The sequence below is a fragment of the Fukomys damarensis genome, unplaced genomic scaffold, assembly GCF_012274545.1.
Source record: "Fukomys damarensis isolate Sample0158 unplaced genomic scaffold, DMR_v1.0_HiC HiC_scaffold_38, whole genome shotgun sequence".
Classification (NCBI taxonomy): Eukaryota; Metazoa; Chordata; class Mammalia; order Rodentia; family Bathyergidae; genus Fukomys; species Fukomys damarensis.
In genome coordinates, this window is record NW_022900950.1 from 44,521,748 (window position 1) to 44,548,203 (window position 26,456).

Here is a 26,456-nt window from a genome sequence, read left to right on the forward strand (position 1 = left end):
GCCTATTTATGCAAGAAAGAACTTTCAGAACTCTGAAAAGTACAAAGAAAATACAGTTGAAGGTTTTTGAACCTTGCAGAAGAAAGGTAATTTTTTTTTCAGTGCCAGGGATTGAACTCAGGTCCTTGCACTGGCAAGCAGCAGAACCACTGAGCTAAATCCCCAGCCCAGGTACATTTTTTTATACATGAAATTTCATAATTATGTTTCTTATGGTATTTTAATTCCTGCTTTACCAGTTTGTTTCACTAGATGGAGATATGAGACATAACTAAAAATGTCCTCAAAGCATAATTCTTGATATTTTGAGGAAATAAAGAGAAACTACAGCTTGACAAACAGATGACATCTTAAAGTGCATGATAGCCATATCATGAATTGTCAGCCCCAGGGAGAAACATTTGCTTAAAATTGATGAGTGCTTTACTGGGTAGTATTTCATTTGTGAGGGCTGGGGATAGTCCTGAGTTCAAGCTCCGGTATATTTCATTGGTGAACTGAGTGCATAGATTCCTTCACTTGTTCCCATGCTTATTTGTTCTTTTTTTTTTTTTTTTTTTTGTACCAGGGATTGAACTCAGGACCTTGTGCTTGCAAGGCAGGCACAGTGCCACTGAGCTAAATCCTGAGCCCTCTCATTTGTTCATTTCTTCATGCACTGACCAAGCACTATTAAGCATCTGGTATACCCAACACTGCTAGGCATTGAAGATATAAAAATAACAAGGATACAATCCCATTTCTCAAAGAGCTTGTGGCCTCTGTCAATAGGGGATAAAAAGATATGAGCTGTCAGTGAGATGCATGGAATAGGCCAGGGTCTGGTGGTGGCCCTCAGAAACACTGACCTCTTACTGAGTAGGATAAGAGGTGAGTTTTCAGGGGAGAATTTAGAGACAGTTAAGGACAGAAATAGACTGTGGTAACAACAATCTAGGCAAAATGTGGTGAGGGCCTGAACTGAGTACTTGAGGGGACAGAAAGGAGGAGGTAAACACACAAGATGTGGAGGAGGTCAAATGAATTGCACTTAGGCCAAATGATTGTGGGGAATCAGAGTGGAGGAGGAAATTTTCCAGATAGTCTGAAACAAATACTGTGGAGGTAAAGATAAAATTCAAATTCAACATCACTGGGAAAACTTGAAAAAAATTTATTTTTCCTCTGCTTCTGGGGATTAAATCCAGAGTTAGTGTTCTAAGTCCAGTGTTCAATCACGGAGCTACGCCAATCCCCAAAGTCATTTCAATAGACTGTCTTTTCTTAGATTTTAAACTGCCTTCCCATTTGTTCCCTCTAACCTGGAAGACAAAAATCTAACTCCATTTCCTGTTTACCCTGGAAAGTGATTTTCTCTTCCTGCCAATGACTCAGTCTGTTTAGACCTGTGCTGACTTGAATTAAATTTCCTATAATAGTAAGAATCTCTGTCTATTTCACACACACACACACACACACACACACACACGCACGCACAGAAACAAATACAAAGAAAAAACATAATGTCATTTGTAGAAAATGACAAATAAAAAATATGAAATGACTTTATGGTGCACAACTTTTGCTCATAATGGATCCAGGAAGCTGCAATTGTTACCCTTGAGTGCTCTTAAATTCTGGACCTTATTACAGATATTTAAATCATTATATATGCCCATCTGTTTTGAATACTTTTCTAAGTTGGTTATTTATTTATTTATGTATTTATTTAAAGACAGGCTCTCACTACATAGTTCAAGCTGGCCTTGAACTCACTATGTAGTCCAGACTGGCCTCGAACTTTTCTCTTGGCTCAGCTTCCTGAGTGCTGGAATTACAAATCCAACTCTAAGTTGTTTTCTAATGTCCTAGTATTCATGAAAAAAGATTAGAAATACAGAATTTCTTTTTTTTTTTTTTTGATACCTGGGATCGAACTCAGGACCTTGTGCTTACGAGGCATGTGGCAGAACCACTGGGCTAAATCCCCAGCCCCCTAGAAATACAGAATTTCAAAGTTCTTGGTTCCAGTCTTCATTTTGATTTTCACTATGAACTTAGATCTTTTTTCATTTAATATCCATATGTTTAAGTGTATCTGTCCCCAACACAGGGAGTATTGAGACTCACTGAGGCTCAATAGGCAGCAGGCTTGCTGTGACCCCATAAATCAGCCCAGAGAGCTGCTGGAGGCAAAGTAAGAGAAGCTAAAGTTACAAAGAACAGCTTCTCTACAGGTAGAGTAGGAAAGTGCCAGAAAAAAATTAACTTCAGAAATCCTGACTTGGGGGCTGGAGATTTAGCTCAATGGTTTCACCTCCTGCTTCACAAGCTCAAGGTCCTGAGTTCGATCCATGGTACCAGAAAAAAAAAAATCCTGACTTGGTTTCGAAATGGGTGGGGGGTATTGCTTGTACAAGGCGAAACAGAAAGAATTTTGATGTGTGCATTTATCCAGGGATTCTCTCAGTCTCCTTATCCATATCTTTCTATCATTTCTGCCTGTACCTATAAACATATTCACCTTCAATTCACATCCGTATCTTCTCATTCTTTTGCCATCTCATTTCAGGTCAACCCAGGGGTACAAAAAGAGTGGATAGAGGAACAATGGGAGTAACTGTGGGTGATGTTTGATGACTAGAAGAAGCTCAACAAGTACAAACTCCACCCATCTATATGGTATATTTCTGAGGAAATGTACAAAAGGTTCAAGGCAAAAGTGGTAAAAGATGTAACATAGGCTGGTGGAAGGAAGATGAGACATTTATTTGAAAAGGGGTTCTTTCAGGGAAATGATTGATTCTAGATGTGGGAGCAGGGAAAGCTTAATTCAGCCTGAAAATCTTGTGATGTCAGAAAACAGTGTTATTCAGAAGAACAGCAAGAATCTCAAAATGATGAAGCCTGTCAAGAGGATATATACAAGAGCTCCCAAATGTCCAAAGTTGGAAAATTTGAGCATCAAAACAAGTAATGGTAGCATTGAATTATAATCCAGTAGAATAAAATAAATATCCACAAGTCCATGCATATCAATAGAAATAAATAGCTGAATGAGTAAATACATAAATATATGGAAGAGAAAGGATAGTGTTTCTTTGTGGGAGAAATGGAATTAATAAATTCAGGAGGAATGAGGGAAAACACTCACTATTGGGTAAACATCTCAATAAAAGTTACTGGAAACAAAATCCACTGGTAAATATTAAAACTTATTAGTAAAGCTTATGAAAAAATGGGATACATTCCGTAAAACATAGCTGCAACGAACCTCCAAGATATTTATTGATTAAAAACGGAAAAATACTAAGCGTAGAATTCTGTATCTTTTCATTCTACTACCTCCCCAAGATTATCCTAGGCCTACAAATACAGTAAGTGGAAGAGCATTGGGGTGCACTAGGGGTGCAGAAGGAGCAAGGTTAGCACCAGCACAGGACACATCAACAAGGTGAACACCTGATGTGATTCAGTGAGAAGAGATGTCACCTGGGTGGCATTCTCCTCAAAGATCCATTAGCCCAATCGTCAGATGGCTTTTGAGGAGCATTCTGCAGACTATCTGACCAGGCCTTTTCAGGAGTGTCAAGGTCATCAAAAAGAAAGAGTGAAAAACTTTGGAGAATTTGGAGAAGATGAAGGGCTTGTAATATGTGAATGCAATGTGTGGTTCTGGGTTGCATATAGATATCCTACAAAAGGAAAAAAAAGATATGAGAGGGAGGACATAAAATTCAAATAAGGTCTGTAGTTTAATAGTATTATGCTGTGTCGATGTTAACATTCTGGTTTTAATCATTGATCTAGGATTATGTAATTGGTGATATTAGGGAAAGTTGGGTGAAGGATATATGTGAACTTTCTGTATTATTTTTACAGTTTATTTATGTGTAACTGTTTAAAATTTAAAGTTTTATTTTTAAGAACTTGATTCGAGTTTTTGTTCTAGCGTTTATTAATTTTGTGACTTTTCTGGCCTGTTTCCTTTACTAAACAACGAGTTAAAAATGGATGGATGGGCACTGGGCTTCACCTGGAGGACTTTGCTGTAACTTCCATACTCACAATGTCTGCCTTACTTCGGCAAAATAAATGGCCATCAATCAGCAGTTGCTGAAAGGAGGAACCTTGAAAACATCCGTGAGATTATATGTGAGATAATTCATCTCCATGGTTGAACTTTCCAATTTATGGCAGAATGACACAGACCTAGAGGCTTGTTCCCAGCTTGCGAGGGCCCAGAAGCTGCTCTAACAGCTATGATCTGAAGAGGAAACTTACTTGGCCAAAAATATTGTTTAAAGGGAGAAGTATGTAGTCTAGAAAAAAAATCCATAAAAATACAACACTACATTTTAATGAATATTAAAATTAAGAGGGATTGTTTTATTTCAATGTTTCCTTAAAGTTATCATTACCATTACCTTTTTAGAATTTAAAATCCATTCATCAAAAAAAAGAAGAAGAAGAAGAAGAAAACGAAGAAGCAAGCTTGTACTTGTAGTATTGTTGAAACTTGGCACCTCTCAGTCCTAGCAACTAAGAAGACTATCCCAGGAATGCTTTGGCAGTTAAAACCCAAGCAACTTGGCCGTGGTCATTTCCCTGGGTACTGTCCCACACATCCACACACTCATTTCTCCTGACCACGGCTGACATTCCAAGCTCTCTTCCTGTAACAGTATCCCCCTCTCCCCCTCCCTCTTCTTGCTCTGTGTGCACCATGGCGTCTAAAGGATTTTTATTTCTTGCAGCGCTGAGGATGAAGTCAAAGACCTTATGCTTATCAGACATGTACGCAGCAAATGAGCTACACCCCTAGTCCAAAATATTCAAGCAAGAATCTGAATAGAAGAATACACAGCCTTAAACTAGGAAAGCCTTCCCCTTTTCATTTAACTTCCCAAATTCAGGAAGGTTTTCATTAGTCCCATTTTTTTCTCTCCTTTCAAAGTTATACTCATGAAGATTTCCTTTCAGTGTAACAACTAAGTGTTTTTGAATACTTTGTACAGTTTTTTAAGTGTTAACAGAAGCTGAGATAGTTTCTTCTGTTTCCCACGCTTACTGGGAAAATTTTCTGCAACCAAACCTCTGTAGAGTAGAAATTATACAGAAAATCCTCTGGGAACCCATTTAGAATGGTTTGCTTGCAGAAGAACCATCAAGACGTGTTTTATTACATGTCCCTGTGGAGTGCCCACAACCATGTGGTCCAAGGGAAGCACATGCTTTGTGCGTTCCTCAGCATGGTTACCACAGTAAAAAAATATGTTGGCAGTAATGGTGCTGAACTGGTGCTCGCCGGGATTACATGACCCCTTCAGTCGCCCGGAGCTCCACTTAGTTGTTTAACATGGGCCTTTTACTTCCAGTTCTAGGTTCTGATACCTACCTGGATTAATCCAGATATCTGAAGTTTTATCCATTTGAGCACTAAAACAAAAACATGGCTTAAATTGTTCTCTATGGAATTTTCATGTATTTTTCCTTGTATGTATTTAAAACAGTACACTTTATAGAATTTGACATCTCTGGATGAATGCTATTTTTAAAGAAATGTGATGTCCTATGGCTAGGGGAACCTATGGCAGCACCTGGTTGTTAAAATTTATTCCAGGCCCACATGCTTTTGAATTCCTACGTCATATGTTCAGTGTTTTTCTCTTTCATAGTCAAGGTAGCCACCTACTCACTGTTACCAATGCTCCTGCCTGTGCATTTTGCAGCTACTTCTAATCTGATGTAGGCTTGGGAATGAGATATGTGGGATCATAAAACTCAGGTAGAGTCTATGAACCTAGAGAGAGGCTTGTGTGGTAGCCTCTCACATTAATAGCATGCATAAGCTTTACGTATGATCCAGAAAAGGTGAAGGAAACTAGAAAGACTATAAAATGATTCATTGGACATGATTTTTGGAAGAGTCTTTTGTGAACAGCCAAGTTATAAAGACAGGTTATATTATTCTTTGAGATGTATTTCACGCACAATAAAATGCACAGATCTTCAGTGTACAGTTTAATACATTTTTACAGTTGTACACAACTTTTTAACCATTGCCTAAAGCAAGATGCAGAAACATTTTCATCACCCCTGGGAATTTCCCTTGTCTTTTAATAATGGATGGCTCAAAACAGCCAAAGTTCAAACTACCTAAAGCATTGCTCTGCTCTGCTTTGCACAAACAAGAAATTCCAACTGGAAAACATTCATGAGGAGGACGAGAACATCTGGACTCACAATGGCCAAGTAGAAACAGATGGTCACTTTGTGGAAGAGTGCTGGCTCTTCTCCTGAGAGCTGTATTTCCCATGGTTTTTTCCCTTGTTTTCCTAATAAACAAAGCCTGTGTCCATCTAATCACTTAAAAATATTTTATACTTCTAGAGCTTTCCAAAGTAATTGTACACGTGTATCAAAAGATGCCCTAGTAATAAAAATACTAATGTAGATTACACCATTGACTTTTTACCAGAAATATTTCATTAAATTTAACATGCAGGGTAGCATTTACTGTCTGTTACTCCCTTCACCTCATTAAATGAGAGGAAAATAGCCACAACATGTGTATGTATAGAATATGTGAACTTTGGAGCTGGACTGCCGGGATTTAAATCCCAGTTCAGCCATCCACCATGTCCTTGGGCAAACAAGTAGCTTTAACTCTGATCATATCTCACTATTACATCAATTTGTACCTTACTATCTTCATCTGATGAGTTATAATACATTATAGATTTGATGTGGGAACTAAATGAGTTATTTTAACACATACAAGCACTTGAAAATATCAGCTCATACTATACACTCAAATGTGTGTAATTTGCAATTTTTTATTTCATTATAATCTTGCAGGAGATCTTTTCCAGAGACCAGTGGAAAAGAGATGAGAATGAAATCAGCAGATCCATGAGTCCCTCTCTGCCCTTGAACAAATGTTTACTCTGCACCTCTTAGAGTTGTGTGAATTCCATGAGATGCCATACAATTAAGCACATTCGCTGGTACATGTAATGTATACCATCTTAACCAGTGGGAAAAATGTATGTCTATGAAGACTTCTGGAAAGTCCTTACAAGGAGCCCTCCTTTTAAGTCTTTCACGTGGTGTAGCAGTAAACAAAACTTTTAAGATGATTAGCTCAACAAATATGTCCAACAAATCTGAACGCTTGCTTAAACCAATTTTAAAGACTGAATTCTAACCATAGGCCAGTTTGACACCCAAAGGGCTTGCCTTAGGTTCCTACTTTCTCTAAGCCAGGGGTCCCTTCCTTAGGACCATGAAAGGGTGTGCCCAAGAGTGAAGCAAGATAATGGGAAGCGTTAAGAGTCTGTGGGATGCTGTATTGTATAGGTACCATCTTAAATAGAATTCAAGTTTACATTTTTTTTTGTCCAAAATTCATCAGTGGGTTGGGATCAACACTCAGGCAAGCATACATCAGCACTTGTTTCTACTTAAACTGATAACCTAACTGAATAAGATTTATCTTATTCAATCTTTTTATGTCTGCTTTATACAGGTCTTTGCTAAACTTCTCTTGCTAATTTCCTAGATGTTTGTTCAAGGTTGATATTTCCCCTGATGCAGCAACCATGCCAACATCATGTATATCATGGAGATGTCAACAGGTACTAAGGTATATACGTAGCTAGCTGCTCCTGGGAACTCATTAAAGCTATATCTGATGGAGGTAACTGGAGTCATCCCACATTCATCCCACAGGTATTTATAGAGCCTGCTCGGAGCATAACAAAGCATCACAAAGGCAGCTAGGGTAGTTTTTCCATTTTCAGCCCCTATTTCACCAGAAGGATTTGGCATTAGCAAATCAAGGTGTCGGTTTCCTTTCTTATAAACTGACACTTTCCATTTCTCAGGAGCAAAATACACACACATATGTGCAGGCACATAAAATCACAGCAAACCTTGTCTTGTCATTTCTTTCTCTTTTGTTTTTTTGGTACCTAGGATCAAACGTGGGTTCTTGCACTTGCAAGGCAGGCAATGGAATCACTGAGCTAAATCCCCAGCCCCTCATTTCTGTTTTTCTGATGACAAACATTATAACATGTATACAGTCATAATGACCACCTATGACTCTGGTACCCATAAAATGGACACATAGAAATGTAATTCAATTATAAAAAGAGATAAAATACATAAAAGCTGATTTTACAGTGGTAAAGCTTATAAACTGGTTATCATAACGTGGATGTGGCTATTGCCTTAGTTCCACTTTTTTATTTGATCTCAGAACGCAAGTTGATCTAATTTTATAGGTGAGGAAACTGAAGCACAATGGATAGATAAAAAGAGCTGACAAGCAAAATAATGGTCTGAAAGTAGGAAAAAATCCCATAAGAGAATATGATCATAAAAGTCCAGGGAACCAAATGCCAGATGTCACTGAAAGGTCAAGTAGGATTCAAAACAGAACACAGTAAATTTAGAAACCAGAAAGTCATTTATTTATTCAAGTCAGTGAATATGCATTTATCACCTATTAGGTGCCAATCCTTTTCACAGATGGCAAATAAGTGAACAAAATAGAAAATAAAAATCCCACTCAGTAGGATTATATTCTAGTTGGGGACACAGACAATAAACAGAGATGAAAATTTAATATATTGGGCAAGTGTTATGAAGAAAAATAAAACTGGTAAGGAGAATATGGAGATGGATTGAGAGATGGATGAAATGTAAAACAGAATGATGAAAAGTTTTTAGTGAGCAAGGCTTTGACTTTAGAGTGATTTCTTAAAATCAATTAGAGTGATTACTGAAGTCAATTTCAATCTAGTTAAGGCAAAAGTGCAACTGCCGTGAATCAAAGAAGGAATGGAAAAAAGGAAAAATAGGCTGACTCAAGAAAAGAAAATAGAGTAAATATCTTGAAGAAGTGTGATGCTAAAGGAACAGATGAGATCTTAAACATGGGTAGAAGGGACAAGGAAAAGGAAGGCAAAGAACAGTTTGGAAATAGGTATGTAGGCTGGAGACCAGGAAGTGAAGTTGTGAAGTGGTATAGCCTCAAGGGACACCATTCACTGTACAGTCTGTGAAAATGTTGTTCCCTGTAGATGTGAAACAAGGGCTCCCAACTCCTCACCTCCATTAACACCATTTATGCTATGAATTAGGAAGCAACAGTACCTATCCTCAATAAAGCAAACACAGACATACCACGGTGTTTCTGATTGTTTGCACCTTGGACAATGTGTTAGCTTTTATGTCACTGGGACGCAATACACAACCATCACAACTTAAAGGAGAGGTTTATTTTGGATCATGGCTTCAGGGAATTCAGTCCATGTTCAATTGACTCCATGGTAGAAACATCAAGAAGGGAAGGGTGTAAGGGAGGAAAGCCACTCAGTTCATAGTACCAGGAAAACAGTGCCAGAGAGAAAGGGGTGAGGGAGCAGATTTGAACCTAAGGTCACATCTCTGTGGTCCACGCAGACACACACAGAAGTGTGATCCACCAGGGTCCTCCCAAGCCGATCAAGATGGCAAATGAAACCTAACCATTACAACCAACCCCTTGTCATTTTGACACCCAGACACATCTCCTTCAGCTATACTTTTTTCTTTTTATATAGTATATATGTTGTTATTTTATACTAATACATTCTCATACTACAAAGGCAATTTAGTGAGAATCTTCTTTTTAATATTTGAATCATCTGAACACAAACAGAACTACATTGAAAAAATGTGTTTGGATAACAACAACAACTAAATGATATTAAAACAACAACAAAAGTCCTTTTTTACAGGTGGACAGTGAAATGGACCAATTTGGTTTTCTTTTTAAAAGCCTCCAAAGACAAAAACATAACTAAGATAAACTTTAAAAATTGTTTAGTAAACTACTGGTCTCCAGCACCATTTCCTGCTTTCTTTTGTTTTGATGCAGCCTCTTCCTTGTCTGTTTCTTCTCTTGCTCTTTTCCCTGGTCCAGCCACACCATTTTCATCACATTCTTTGTTACTATCAAATTTTGTTTTCTTGCTCTGAAACTACTTTTCCTTTAGCAGACCCAGGCTGGGCAGCTTTATTTCCTTTTCCTTTTTACTTAAATCCGTGACCTTTTGATTTCCATTTGTTTAGGGATTCTTGTTGAGCGATGATTTTTTAATTTTTATTTTTTTGGTACCAAGGATCGAACTCAAGACCTTGCGCTTGAGAGGCAGGCAGTGGAACCACTGAGCTAAATCCCAAGCCCCAATCTATGATTTTTTTAAAAAGCCTTTTTTCCAACCTCTCCTTCCAGTACTTCCCACGTCACTTCTTTGTTTCCTAATTGTAGGCTACCATTATTTGCATCTTTGGCTTTATCCAGTGTTTCCTTGGCTTTTTCTTTAAATAGAATGACTCCCTCTTTTGCTGATCTGACACAGTCTATCCATTTCATTTCACCATGACTTGAGAAAAGGACATGCAAGTCTTCTCTACAGGTCTGATCATCTAAGTCACTCAAATATATCAGCAAGCATCCAGTCTTCTAAAGGTTTCATTTCAGCATCTTCTACTAACTTCTGTTGTTCTTCTTGCTCTTGTTTAGCTCTTAATTTAGTTTCCACTTTATTTTGCTGTATTTCTTAATTTTTCTTTGCAAAATAATCTTCCTTAAAAAGTACCAGCAGGTCTGTGTCTTTATATTTCTGCCCCAAGTGATTCTAGAAACTTCTTAGCTGATTCAGTGCTATCAAATACAGCAAACACTGATCTCTTAAATGCTTTGTGCAATGTTCTTCTCATCTGGATATTTAGTACTTGACCTTTATCTTCTAGCCATTTTTTTTATATCATTGAGAGTTGCACCCATGGAAGCCTTTCATATAAACATCTTTTTTTTACATCATTTTTATACTCATCAGTCACTTTGGGGAGGGGATTGTTTAGAAATCTTCTGATTTTACTTTTAACTTCACTGATTTCTGCGAGTTCTGCTTTAGATTTGCTCAATACTTCCACTAATACATTAAAGTCAGTTTTTAGGCAGCTGAGCCTGTTGAATTTTAGCACTATTTTCCAGGGTATCCAACCTTCTTCTAATTTGATCTATTCCTTTAAAATTTTGTCCTGTTGCAAATTGAAGTGTCCAAAATAATACTCAATTTTATGGCAAATTTTAGCATACAGAGCAGCCATTTTTTCATTATCACCTTTTCCAGCCATTGTGGCTAATCTTTAAGGCCCTGGTCCCACACACAAGCCACAGGCGCCCCCTCCTTAAACCATACTTAATAACCAAATAAACATAAGTCCATAACTCGACTTACCATGATACAGCTATCTTGCATTATAACTGAAAATGAAATAATTGTTTCCCCAGTCTCTACCTTTCCAACATTTTTCAAAAGTTCATGTCAAAGTCTCTTCTGAGATTCCAGGCAAACTCTTACCTGTGAACCTCTGTAAACATCAAAAACAAGTTACATAATTCCAAAGTACAATGGCACAGGGTAAACATTCTCACACCACAAGAGAGGAATAAGGACGTGGACTGAAGCCTAGCCAGGCAAACGTTAAGTCCCACAGCTCCATATCCAGCATCCAATGCACATGGCAGTAAACATGAGTTCCAAAGGGCTTTGGTGGACCCATGCCTACAGTTTTGCTGCTTGCAGACCTCAGGGGCTCTCTCTCTTGGGCTGGCTCACCACACAACATACAGATTTCCTTGACAAATTTTCTACCATCTACCATGTCCAAATTCCCAGGGTCTCCACTGCACCTTTAGCTTCATTCCCATAGCTTCACACACTGCCTTTATAGCAGCTACTTGCATGCCTTCTCAAGCATTCCTTTGACATCTAGGTGGAAACCTCAATGACCTCATAATTCTTATATTCTTAAACCTGGTAAAATCAGCATTATACAGACAATGCCAATTGTCCTTGAGGGTACCTCAGAAATCAGTAAGACCCATCCTACTGCAGGCTGGGGTGGAGGAGTATAAATTTATTTATTTTTATTGAGTTTATTGGTACATTTTAGGTATACAGTACAGTTACATTCATTATTGGGCTCTTGTACCTTTACATGACAGGTCTTGGTTCTCATTTTTTCCCCTTGTCCCTGGAGTGTAAATTTATTTAAGAAGCAACTCCTGCTCAAGAAGGACCTCCTAAGGAACTGGTTTTCTGGGATTCATCCCACTCTGTTCAAGTCATTAGGCACTCAGATGTTGGGCTGTCATGGTCCAATGGGCCCTGACTACTGCTTTCATTGACAGGAGACCTTGGCATTGTCTGTATAATGGGATTATTTCCTCATCTTCTGTTCTGTTCCATTGATCAATATTGTTTGCGTGCCAGTACCATGTTGTTTTATCATCATATGTTGTAATGTAGCTTGAGATCCAATATTGCGATGTCTCCTCCTTTGCTTTTGATGGCCAGAACCAATTTTGTTATTCTGGATCTCTTTTGGTTCCATGTAAATGTTAGGATTTTTGTTTGTTTTTTTAGTTTTCTAAGGAATGCTTTGGTATTTTTATTGTGGTTGCATTAAGTCTATAGATCAGTTTTGGAAATATGGCCATTTGACAATCTTGGTTCTACCTATTTAGAACAGGAGATGCCTTTCCATTTTCTGATGTGCTTTTCAATCTCTTTTTCCAGAGTGCTGTTAAATTTTTACATAGGTCCTTCATTTCTTGGCTTAGGTTGATTACTAGATATTTAACTTTTTTGAATCCATTTTGAATGGGGTTGTTTTCCTGACTTCTTTCTTAGCATGTTCATTATTGGTATAAAAGAACACTATTGATTTTGGTGTGTTGCTACTTTCTGAATTTATGTGTTCTAAGAGTCATCTATGTAAAGGATCACATCATCTTCAAATAAGAATAGTTTAGCTTCTTCATTTTGTATAAGTATCCATTTTTTCTTCCTCTTTCCTGATTGCACTGGCTAAAATTTCAAGTAGTGAATTGAACAGGAGTGGTGATAGTGGATATCCTTGCTCATTCTAGATTTTACAGGAAACACTTTCGGTTTTCCCCACTTAGTATAAAGTTGGCAATAGATTTGCCATAAGTGGTTTTTATCAATTTGAGATAAAGTAATTCTACCCCTATTTCCATCATGGTTTTTTATCATGAAAGGAAGTTAGAAATTGTCAAAGGCTTTTTCTGCATTATTCATTTTTGTCTTCACTTCTGTTTATGTGATGTATTACGTTTATTGATTTACATGTTGAACCATTCTTGCAACCTCAACTTGATCATGATATATGCCCTTTGCAGTGATTTTTCTGCATTTTGTTTGCCAGCATATTTTGATATTTTTGCATCTATATTTATTGAGGGGGTTGATCTGTAGTTTTTCTTTTTCTGTTAAATCCTTGTCAGTTTTTGGTATCAGGATGATGCTAGCTTCCAGGAATGAGTGTGGCAGTGGTCCTTGTATCATGGAAGTTTCATAAGTATTAGTTTTAGAATTTTCCTGGCATTCTGGAAGAATTCTAGAGTGAATCCATGAGGTCTTAGCTCTTCTTAGTTGCTAAATATTTTCTTACTGCCTCTATTTCATTGCCTGTTACCAGTCTGTCTATTCAGGGTTTTTATTTCTTCTTGGTTCAATCTTGGTAATTCATATATATCTAGGAATTTCTCCATTTGTTCTAGGTTCTCCAATTTATTGAAATATAAGCTTTTGGAATGCTGTCTTATAATTCTCTGGGTTTTGGTAGTATGTATTGTGATGTCACCTTTTTATTTTTCTTTTCCTTTTTTTTTTTTTTTTTTTTTTTTTTTTTGGGAATTTGTTTTGGGTAAATTTTTTTTTTTTTTTTTTTTTTTTTTTTTTTTTTTTTTTTTTTTTTTTTGGTACTGGGAATTGAATTCAGGTAGATACAGTGCCACTAAGCTAAATCCCTGGTTCACCTTTTTCATGTTTAATTGAATTGGTGTGGATTCTGTTTCCATTTTTGATAATTTGGCTAAAGTTTATCAATCTTGTTTACCTCTTCAAAGAATCAACTCTGATTCATTGACCCTTTGTATTTTTTTTTCAGTCTCAATTTAATTAATTTCTGCTCTGGTCTTTATATTTTTTTCCTTCTACCAGTTGGATCTGGACTGTTCTTGTTTTCCAGGATCTTAAGATTCATCATTAGATTCTTTATTTGGGATCACTATGTCCTTTTAATTTATGCATTCACTGCTACCAACTTTTCTTTTATTACTGTTTCCATTGTGTCTCATAGGTTTTGGTATGTTGTGTTTACATTGTCATTTATTGTGGGGCTTTATTTATTTATTTATTTATTTATTTATTTATTTATTTATGCGGGATCAAACTAGGACCTTGTAAGGCTGGGAATTTAGCTTAGTGGTTCTGCTGCCTGCCTTGCAATTGCAGGGACCTGAGTTCAATCCCTGGAACCAAAAAATAAAAATAAAAAAAACTTACAAGTCTGGCAGTGGCGCCACTGAACTAAATCCCAGGTTCTAGGACCTTTTTAACTTCTTCCTTGATTATGTACATGTACCAACTCCCCATGATGAATATAATCATGTACATAAAACATGTATTAATACAATTTAAAGATATAATAATTTCTTCTCTGATTTCTTCTGGAATCCACTGATTATTCAGTACTGTGTTATTTAATCTGCATGTTTTGCAAGTTTCCATGTTTTCTTTTGCTGGGAATTTCTAGTTTCATTTCACTATGGTCTGATAGTATGCAGGGAATTGTTCTGATTCTTTTGTGTTACTCAAGCATGATTTATGGCCTGATACTTGGTCTGTTTTAGGAAAACTTTCCACATTCTGCTAAGAAAAATGTGTGTTTTGTTGTTGAATAAAACTCTATAGATATCTATTAAGTCCATTTGGTCAATGGTGTGGCTGGCTGAACTCTGGTATTTGTTTGTTTGCTTTTGTCTAGTTTACCTAATTGTGAGAGTAGGGTATTGATGTCCCCAACTATGATTGTGTTAGTGTCTATCTGTCCTTTTATGTCCAGTAGCTTTTCTTCTTTTAATTTTTTGGGTGTGACTTTATTTTACTGGTACACTTTAGATATATGTAATGATAACATTCATCACACGAAATATATACCTGTACACAATGTATCTTCCTTCTTTTTTTTCTCCCATTCCCCTTCCCTCCCTTCAACCCTTCTTGAAGAGGGGACAAGCAATCTGTTGGGCTTAATCCTAGCACTTTCAGTCTCAGCCCTCTTAGAAAACCACATGAATGGCTCAGTGTTAAACAATAAACCCTTTTTCAAAACGGCTCCAGATTAGATCACTTCTATATATGGTGGACACTACTGTGGATTTCTGCTCCGATACTAGCGAATCACAAGGAAGGAATCACTTTTGAAAAAAAAAATTCCCACACTGTATTGCAGCTTACAATAACTTTAGGGTGTTTTTGGAGCTAGTGCTGCTGGTCCATTGTTTATCACTATAGGGCTGCCACCCAGTATTACCTTGTATTAGTCAAGGCTTACCTTGTATTAGCCAGGACAGGTCCATCTCTCAGGATCTGGGTTTAGTGATCCAGATTGCTTCATTTTTTTTCTCTGTATTGTGTTCCTTTTCTCCAGTTTCTCTGTGATTTCTAGCTTTCCTTTCAGTTCCTTTTTGATTCCAGAGCTCTTCTCTTTCACTTTGTTAAGTTGTTGTTTCCTAGGGGACTTATTCCAGGTCTGAGAAAGGCTATGATTTGGTATTGGCTTTTACTTCATTAACTCTCTTCTTTCTGGCATCTCTTTTCTTGTCCCTGTACAACATACTTGGTTTCTTGTTAATGGTGCTAATCTCTTCAGCAACCACATTCTCCTTTGGCTCCAATTTTATCATAGTTCTTTTATGAGCAAAATTTAAATTTTTCTAGTTGTTCAGTTTTAGGTTTTTGCCCCTAATTCTCCCTATAAACTGACTAAAAGCAGCCAGCAGTACTCTTGTCACAACCCAAATGTTGTACTGCCTTGAAATATTCTCCATCAGAAGGAAATTCAGACTCCAGTCTTAATCTCAGTCTACCCAAAAAATATCTCAGGACATGAGCAAAAGGTACACAAGTTTGTTGTCAGAGTATAACACACATGGCCTATAGTCCAACTGCCACTGGATCTCTTGTTCTCAACCAAAACCTCCTGAGCCTGGACTTAACTATCTGCATTCCTATCCATGTTCTACTCTTCTGAGCTCTGACTAGAATCACCAGCAGACTCTTTTTACAGCATTCTAAGGCTTTCGATCTCTCATCTCCATTCCAAACTCCTTCCATAAGCCGGTCCATAGTTTCAGGGGCTTCAGTCCATAATTTGCTGGCTTCAAGGCAGAAGCAAATTAGCATAAACGCATGGTGAAGCAACGTTCCTCCATTTATGGCGGCTGGGTAACAGAAAAAAAGAATAGTGACAGAGAGGAAAGAGTGAATGACCAGATAAGATATCTGAGGTCACACTTCCATGACCTACCCAGACACATCCAGAAATATTTTCCAGTAAACCTCTGGGCATCTCTCAAGCCAATCAAATTGACACAAGCTTAACCATCACAGACATTAAACAAATAGATACGTAAAATTTATCAAAAGAGGTACTGTCACAAACAAAAAGGTAAACTGAATCCAGGAACAAGCAAAATCCTGGCCAAGTAACACTGAGATTTTAGAAGATTGGCCTACATTGAGCCTTTTAGTCAGTTTGTCTAACTTAATATTATCAATAGTCTGACAAGAGGGCCGTGGATTTAGCTCAGTGGTTCCACTGCCTGTCTCACAAGCACAAGGTCCCCAGTTCGATCCCCAGTACCAAATAAACAAACAAATAAAAATACAACACACTTCTTCATTAAAAAAATCTGACAAGAAATCTTTATTCTGGCTCTAAAATGATAAAACTGAAGTCTACAGCTGTGAAGCAACATGTATGAGCTCACACGCCTGGGAGATAGAGCCAAGATTCCAAAGACAGAATTTTCCCCTAAAATGTACTGTTTGAGATACAAAAAGGAACAGCACATATGATCTCAGCTCTTAGATCTCAAGCACTATTTGGAAAAATGCATATAAATAACTATCAAACAATGGGCTGAATGTGAAACTGGTTTATGAGCAAAGTACTGTGGGAAAATAGGCTTGTAAATTCTCCCAGGCAGCTATACATTTATAATAGACAAAGAGGAAGAACAGGAATAACAAAGACAAAATGATAATAAATTCCTATGATGATACAATGAGAATGCTTCACTGCCATTTTATTTTTAAATAGATATTCATCTTTTGTGATTTAGAATGAGTTTATCTGCAGTTTATTATAAGCCTTATTTAAGACATCTGTTTACAATAAAGTGCTTCACAATACCAATACTTTTACATTTTCTCTAGGAAATGGGAAAATTATTTATATACAAATATATATGTCTTAGTTTTGCATAAAGAAATGTGTAAATGGCAAATTAGAAACTTCTGGGACCAAAAGGTGGGGAATGGGTTAAAGGGATTGAGATACAAGTAAGAATTGTTTGAATATGTCTTTTTAAAGAGACTTCACTTGTGATGTATGTATTTTAATATTTAAAGAAAACTCTAAAAAAAACAGACTGAAATAAATTATAATATATATTATATATTTAATATATATTATATAATTAAGCTAATTACCCAGACACAAAAATTTCAAATGAATTGAGTGCTTTTATTATATATCTTAATTCTAGATATTTTAATGACAAAAAGAATCTTGAAAATATCTGTAGCTTTATCCTTTACTTTCATTTTTAGTGGTATTTTAGCATTTTGATTTTGAGACTATTTTGTGTATCATGTATGATAAAGGAGACATTTTATTATTAGGAACTAAAGTTTTTAAATGTGATAAAAATGGCAAATATAAAATTGTAAAAGCTTAAAAATGTGTTAAAATTTGCACTTGACCTTAGCCAAAAGACAGAGGAACAATGAAGTGTTAAAATCTGAATTGATGTGTGCATAAAGGACAAAATCAACACAGTATAAAATATATTTGATTTATTAAATCAACATCTCCAATAAATATCTCAAAGATATTTGGTATATCAAAGATACCAACATCTCAAATAAATTTTTTGATTTATTAAATTAAATCTCCTGGTAGTGAGATAAATTATTTATAAATTATATATCTGACAAAAGATTAATATCCAAAAATATAAAGAACTCTTACAAACAACAAAAATAACCCAAATTAAAACAGCAAAGGATTTGAATATACATTTCCCCAAAGAAGATATACAAATGAGCAATAAGCTTATGGAAAAAATGCTCAGCATCACTAATCATTCAGGGAAATGCAAATCAAAAATGCAAGATGTCACCTCACATCCATTTGGGTGGCTGCTACAAAAGAAAAGAAAATACAAATGTTAGTAAGAATATATAGAAATTGGAGTTCTTGGGCCAGTGGCACCATGCCTGCTTCACAAGCACAAAATCTTGAGTTTGATCCCTGATATGGGGTGGGGGAAGGAAGTGGAAAAAAAAAATAAATTGGGATTTTTTTTTTTTATATACTGGGGATCGAACTCGGGACCTTGTGCTTGTGAGGAAGGTGGTGGAACCACAGAGCTAAATCCCCAGTCCAAGAAATTGGAATTCTTGTGCACTGTTGGTGTGAACATGCATGATGGCTCCTCAAAAAACTAAAAATATAAATATTATCTGATCCAGCAATTGTGCTTCTGGGTATATAGTTTTACAAATTGAAAATAGTCTCAAAAACATACTTGCATGCCCATGTTCATAGTAATATAACTTGTAATAGCACAGAGGTAGAAATGTTTTAATATTCACTGATGGATGAATGGATAAGCAAAATGTGGTATATTTACAACATGTGGAATGTGTATCGTGTTAGAATGTAGTAATTTTTCAGCCTTAAAAAGAAAGAAAATTCTGAAACTACAACATGGATGAACCTTGAGGACATTACGTAAGTCAAAGAATCAAGTCACAAAAAGATAAATAAATCACTGTCTGATTCCAGTTCAGGTACCCAGAGTAGTCAAATTCATAGAAATAGCCTGAACAGTGATTTCCAGGGCATCAGGGGAGAAGAAAATGCAGAGTTAGTGTTTGATGGGTTTAGAGGTTCAGTATGGCAAGAAGAAAATTTCTGGAGATTGGATGTACAACAATGTAAATATACTTAACACTACTGAGCTTTACAGATAAAAATACTAAAATTTTGTTACTATTCCTTTAGTATAATACAAAGCATAAAATTGAAGTTGGGCATGATGACACTCACCTGTAATCTCAGCTACTGAGGGAGGTGCAGAAGTATTGCAAGAGCAAGGCCAGCATGGGCAATTTAGTGAGACCTTCTCTCAAAATAAAAAAATATTTTTGCAGCGTAGTGATTACATTCCTCACGGGGAGTTCATACATGTACACAACACATCTCAATTCTTTCCTTTTTCCCAGTGTCCCTCCTGCTGCATCTCTTGGTACCTTTCTCATTTGCAAAAAGATCTATCTCCCTATTTTCTATCATTTATCTCTTATTTTGCTATTTATATTTTTTTATTTCTCATGTAGGAGAAACTTTAATGTTTAAGCCTGTGTGTCTGATTTATTTCACCTAATATTATGGTCTCAAGGTGTACCCATTTTCCTAAAAATGACGGATGTTCATCCTTCTTTATGGCAGAATAGTACTCCATTGTGTATAAATATCACATTTTCTTTATCCATTTATCTGTTAATGGACATAGAAGCCACTTCCAAGACTTAGCTATCACGAATTGTGCTGCTATAAACATGGGTGTGCATGTATCACTCTAGTGTGATGTCTTTAACTTGTTTGGGAAGGTTCCTGGAAGAGGTGTGAAAGGGAAATTTTTAATTTTCTGAGGAATATCCTTACTTATCTACATAGTGGTTGTACGAGTCTACTTTCTCCCCAACAATGTACAAATGTTCCTTTTTCCCAACCGCCTCACCAGTATTATTTGATTTCTTCATGATAGCCATTCTACATGGAATAAGATAAATCTCAGCGTTGTTTTAATTTGCCTTTCTCTAATGGCCACAGATGTCGAACATATGTTCATGTATCTACTTGACATTTATATTTTTACTGAAAAGTGTCCATTCATTTTGGTGGCCAATTTTTAAATTGGGTCTTTTATTTTGAAAGTCTAAAAATCTTTATATATTTTTTTTCTTTTGGTTTTTTTGAGACAGGGTCTCACTATGTAGTTGAGACTGACCTGGAACTCACTATTTAGCTCAGGCTGGTTTCGAACTCACAGCGATCCTTCTGCCTCAGCCTCCTGAGTGCTGGGATTACAGGCGTGCGCCACCACTCCCAGCCTTAAAAATCTTTATATATTTTAGATACCACCCCTCTATCCAAAGAATAGCTGGCAAAACATTTTTCCCATTTGTAGGTTGTCTTTTGAATCTGTTGGATTTTTTCCTTTGCTGTTGCAGAAGTTTTTAAATTTGATATAATATTTGTTGATTTATGTTATTGCTTGAGCAACTGGGGTTCTATTCAGAGTCCTTGCCTACACCAATGTCTTCAAGAGTTTTACCTACTGAATCTTCCATCAGAAAACTGTTTCTGCATTGAATTTTGTTTTGTTTTGTACTGGGGATCAAACTTAGAACCTTGTGCTTGTGAGCTGAATCCCCGGCCCTGTATTGAGATCTTTGACCTATTTTGATTTTAGTTTATTATATGGTGAGAGATACGCATCAATCTTGTGTAGATAGCCAGCTTACCCAACACCATTTAGTAAAGAAGCTGCCTTTCCTCTAGGGTATGTTTTTGGCCCCTTTGTCAAAGATCAAATAGCTGAATGTGCCTAAAGTTGTCTTTGCATCCTCTGCTCTATTTCATTAATCTTCATGTTTGTTTTTGTGCCAGCTGCATGCTATTTTTATCACTGAAGCTTTTTAATATAACTTCAATTGCAGGACTGTGATGCCTCCTGCTTGACTTTTGTTGTCCAGGTTTTCTTTTGCTATTCTGAGTCTCTCCTGATTATGTATAAATTATAGAATTCTCTTTTCTAGTTCTCTGACGAATGTTTTTGGCATTTTGATTTTAATTGCATTAAATTTATATCAGTTTTGGAAATATAGCCATTTTTATTATATCGGTTCTGCCTATCCAGACAGGGGATATCTTTCTATTTTCTGATGTTTTCCTCAGTTTCCTTTTTCAGGGTGATAATAATTTTCATTGTAGAGGTCTTTCACCTCCTTGATTAGGGTATTTCCAAAGTATTTAATTTTTCTTGATACTATTGTGAATGTTGATTTCCTATTTCGTTCTCGGTGAGTTCATTGAGCTATTGACTTTGTGTGACTTTGTACCCTGCTACACTCCTGACTTTGGCTATAAATTCTAGCAGTCTTTTGGTGGAATATTTTCCATCTTGTTAATAGAAGATCACGTCATCTGTGAATAATGATACTTTGGTCTTGTCCTTTCCTATGCATATCCCTTTTATTCTTTCTCTTCTCTGGTTGCTCTAGGTAATGCCTTGAGGACCATGTTGAATAGGAGTGCTGATGGTGGACATGCTTCTCTTGTTCCTGATTTTAGAGGGAAAGCTTTCAGTTTTTCCTCCATTTAATGTGATATTGGTAGTCAGTTTGTTATAAGTGATTTTTATCAGATTGAGGTGAGGTCCTTCTATACCGGATTTTTTTTTTTTATCATGAATGGATTTTGGGTTTTTGTTAAAGGCTTTTTCTGTATCTACTGAAATACTGTGATTTTTGTCCTTGCCTCTGTCTATGGACATTACTGATTTGCATTTGTTGAACCATCCTTTCATCCCCAGGACAAACCCTACTTGGTCATTATGTATGGCCTTTTTTGATGATTTTGCATTGTTTGGCAGTGCCTTGTTGAGGATTTTTGTGGCTGTGTTCATTAAAAAGTTGGCCTGTAGTTCTTTTGTATGGTTCAGTCCTTGTCTGGTTTTGGTATCAAGGTAATGGTATCTTTTAGGAATAGTATTTGGGGTATTCCTTCCCCTTCACTTTCATTAAAGAGTTTAAGAAGCATTAGTGTTAGATCCTCCCTGAAGTTTTTGTAGAATGCAGCAATACTGTTAATGACACCAAGATGATCCAAATAACTACCATCCTAAGAAAACGCATTAATAGCAAAAACTATCTCACCTTCTCTCCCTGGGTGTTATCTTTGCCTGGGATCAGGTCAGTTCGTTAGTCTAGGCCTCTCTTGCCCCAAAGCAAGGAGTAGCAAAATGTAAAGTGGACTTGGAGTTGGATGGTTGAGCTATGCAGCCAGCGTGGGCCTCCTTGCTTGTGTCAAGGGTGCTGTACAGCCTGCCTGCTTGCTTGTATCCTGGTCATGAATTTCTTAAGGTGCTCTTATCATGAAAATACCTTTATTACTTTTCCATTAATTTTGAAAGAAAGTTTTGAAGAATACATTAGTTTTGAGGGCCTGAAATACCTCACCCCATGCTCTTCTATTTTGTGTTGAGAAGTCTGCTGTAATTCTAATGGGTTTACCTTTATGAGTGATTCCCTGCTTTTGTCTAACCATTGCCTTTCTCTAAGATTCTACCCTTGTTTTGGACTTTGGGGATTTTCATTATGTGTCATGGAAGTTTTTTTTTTCTGATTGTGGCTGTTTGGGGTTCATATGCCTCACTTATCTGTATGTTAAAGTATTTTCCCATATTTGTAAAGTTTTATTATTCTATAAACAGGCTTTTTATGTCATTTGTGCTGAATTCTAATTTTTCACTAATTCCAACTGACTTTTTTTGGTCTTCAAGCAGCTGTTGGATCCATTTTTAATGTTATGTTGTTTTGTTTTTTGGTACCAGGGATTGAATTCAGGCAGGATCTTGTTCTTGTGAGGCAGGCAGCGGCACCACCAAGCTAAATCCTCAGCCCTCTCATTTTTAATATATTTCTTGGGGATTTTGTTTGTTTTGTTTTGTGTTTTGCTTTTAAAAATGATTCAGAAGAGGGCTGGGGATTTAACTCGGTGGAATGGTGCCTGCCTGGCAAGTGCAAGGTCCTGAGTTTGAGCCCCAGTACTGCAAACAAAACAAAACCCAAACCCCCCCAAAAAAACAATGAAGGGGAAATTTTTTAATGTTAAAAAAATTAGTCTTTATGTTTTAAATTTTTTAAAACTGTTTTTTGAGACAGGGTCCTACTATGTAGTTCAGGCTGGCCTCGAACTCATTGTGTAACCCAAGCTGGCTGCAAACTCATGGTGATCCCTTGCCTTCCAAGTGATAGAATTACAGGTACACACCGTTATGTCCAGCTCCTTTGTCTTTTTGAATGAATGGCTTCTTTCCACATCTACAGTCCTGGAATCCTGCAAGTAACGATTTTCTCTATGTACCTTTATGGTCTGTGGGTTTGCAAGGTGCCCCTCTGCTCCAGAGGCCCTCTACATACTTTAGTCTGTGCTAACTATCCAATCTGAGGTATATCCTTGCTCTCACTGATAGACAGGGAAAGCAATCAGATAGATCCCTGTTCTCCACTGGATGTAGCAATGTGGTGGGGTTCAAGCAGACTGCTAGTCTTAATGCCAGCACTTTCAGATCCAGCCTCCTCTGAAAGCCACACGTGCCAGGCCTGGTTTCTCACTATTTAGGGCAAGGCCTGTATCCTTTCTGGCCTGAGGTTAAACTTCTCAGGGTCTATAACTAACCCACAGCTTCTCCACAGCTAACCCCATGGCTGTCTTTCACCCAGTCACTGTGGGAGGATAACCCTGGAAACCCTGAAGTGGCTTCTCCAACTCTGGCTTGTCAGAGAGTCACTATCGGAGTACAATCTCATGCTGTCTTTATAGTTTACAGTAGCTGTGGGCTTTTCCTGGGGCTACTGCTGCAGGCCTGGTGCACAACTACTCTCTGGAACTGCCAACTCACTGGGCTTACCTTCTCTCCTAGGGAATTGGTCTCATCCATGATCAGGATGCTGTTCTGTCCCTTGGCTGAAGGAAAATAAAATCCAGAGTAGGATGAAGTTGGAAGGTGGCCATGACCAGGGCATGCAATCTATGGGCAAACACTGTGGTGGTGTCAGCTTCTGTCTGCAGTCCATGGAGGCCTTGTTGTACATTCTATCAAGTACATAGCATATTTTGGCTCTCCACTTTGAGGATTGAGAATATCTGGATTCCTAATTTTCTTAGACTTCCCACCTCTACTTCTAAATACAAACTCTTTTTTTCTATGCTGGAGAAGGAACCCAGGATCTTGCACGTGGCAAACAAACATTCAACCCCTACCCACATCTTCAGCCTCTACTTACAAACTTTTTAAATACTCTCACTCTTACAATCCCATAATTATTAACCTTCCCTTCTGTAACTATAATTAAGTCTATAGGTCCAACTGAAATTTATCCCTGGGCTAAATCCAACAGACAGTAACCGGTAAGCAGCATTGACACTGTTACGTTTATGAAATATGGCTCATAGCAGGTGAGACTGACCTGGAACTCACTATGTAGCCCAGGGTGGTCTCGAACTCACAGCAATCCTCCTGCCTCAGCCTCCTGAATGCTGGGATTACAGGCGTGCACCACCATGCCCAGCTTCTTTTGCTATAATTTTTATCCCTAGGAAAGGGAAAAATAAATGAGTGTTCACATCCCCATATTCAACCAGCAACAAAGGTAGTAATTATCATTAGATTTAGGAAATAGAGGCTCATATGATTAAGAGACTTACTTAAAAATCACACTGCTAGAAAAGGAAGGGCCAGGATTATTTTCTTTAACTATGCCAAACTACTTCTTTTTGTACAGGTCATGACTCAACTGGTATGACCTGCAGAAATAACATCTTGTGTGATACTACAAACTTAAATATGCTCTTTTGTGTATGAAAAAAATGATCTGAAAACTGCCCAGACTAAAAAGTGTGTGACATCATTTCACAGTTATATATCTAGCATGAGAAACTATTACTCATAAAAAATGGGTTTTACATTATTCTATGTTAGTTTTCGGTAGAGATTGAGGGAAAGTTGTGAGCAGGGCCAAATTATCATTATATAGTGACGGCTAGAGTTTGGCACAGTGAATGCTCCCAGCTCCAGCAAACCCACTTAACTAGAAGGCACAACTGGGAAACACTTGCTTCAAAGAGGTGTGGCAGGCTCTAGAGCAGTGGAGTGAATTGTGGGAACTCCTGGGAAGGTAGAACACCCTAATTGGAGGGCACTCTCATACACATTTAATACCACATTCTAAAGTGTCCACAAAAAAATCCATGCACTGCCTGGCAAGCGTCCACAGTTCGATCCCTGGTACCAAAATAATAATGATGATGATGATGATGATCAATGCATTAGAGACCTGGTTCTCAAGCTGTGGTGCTACAGGGACATAGTGGAACCTTTAAGAGACAGAGCCTGAGGGGACGATGTTTTGTCACTGATGTGTTCTTCTTATAAGGAATACTGGGACCCAGCCCCATCCTCTTTTGTGTCCCATTCATGAGTAAATGGCTTTGCCACAAGCTCTTTTAATAATGTGCTCCCTAACCACAGCCCCAAAATCAAGGGAGCTGACAGTGCAATAAAACCTTCAAAACTGTGAGCCCAAACCACCTGTCTTTAGTTGATCATCACAGATATTTTATACAGTGACAGAAAGCTGATAAATACATTTATCAAGTGTACTGGTACTTTGGTACCATATACCAAAGTCTGCAGTAGATTCCAGAGACAACTCTACTTTCTGCTAGGGTAACAACCATAAAAGACAAGGATCCTTCATTTGTAAATACTTCTAGAAGTTAAAATTCCGTAACTCACAGAACACATCCTTCTTACACTGGTTTAAGATTGCAAGTGTTACATAGAATTAGGGTAATAGTCCAAAAAGATAAGAATCTTTTCATTTGTTGAGACCTTTAGAAATTAAAACCCCACAATATCACATAGGAACATATCTCCTTTATGATTTAAGATTTAAAAGTGTTACCTAGAATTTTTCCAATTCAATCATAAATATGGCTTGAGGCTTTTGAATAGCTGGTTGTTTATTCAACAAATCTTTATTGAACCCCATTCTATAGCAGCCACTAGGCCTAGTACCTAGGGATAGGATGGAGGAAAACAAGATCATTTCTACTGAAGTTTACCACTCACCTACCAAAGACCATGCAGAAGCATCTTTTTTTTCTTTCTCAAAGTCAAGTTAGTTTTATTTTGAAGTGTAGAGAAAACTAGGGTAGGCAGATGGTGAACCTGTCATATGGTGGTGTTGGCTCGTAGTATTTAGATGTAGGATATAGTAAAAAAACAAACAAACAAACAAAAAGCATAATTTAACAGAAAAATCCTTCTCTTTTTCTTCATAGTATTTCCCTCTAACTTCCACATCTTCCATAGCTGTTTTGGTCTCATTCTGACACCAAGGGTAATTCACTGTGAAATCTGGAATGAATACACATGTATTCAAAGGCTGGCATGCAGG

At 37.2% G+C, this 26,456-nt stretch overlaps 1 pseudogene; it reads right to left on the reverse strand.

Annotated features, from left to right (window-relative positions):
• Positions 1-9,863: 9,863 nt before the first annotated feature.
• LOC104870856 lies at positions 9,864-11,175 on the reverse strand (annotated as a pseudogene).
• Positions 11,176-26,456: the final 15,281 nt, after the last annotated feature.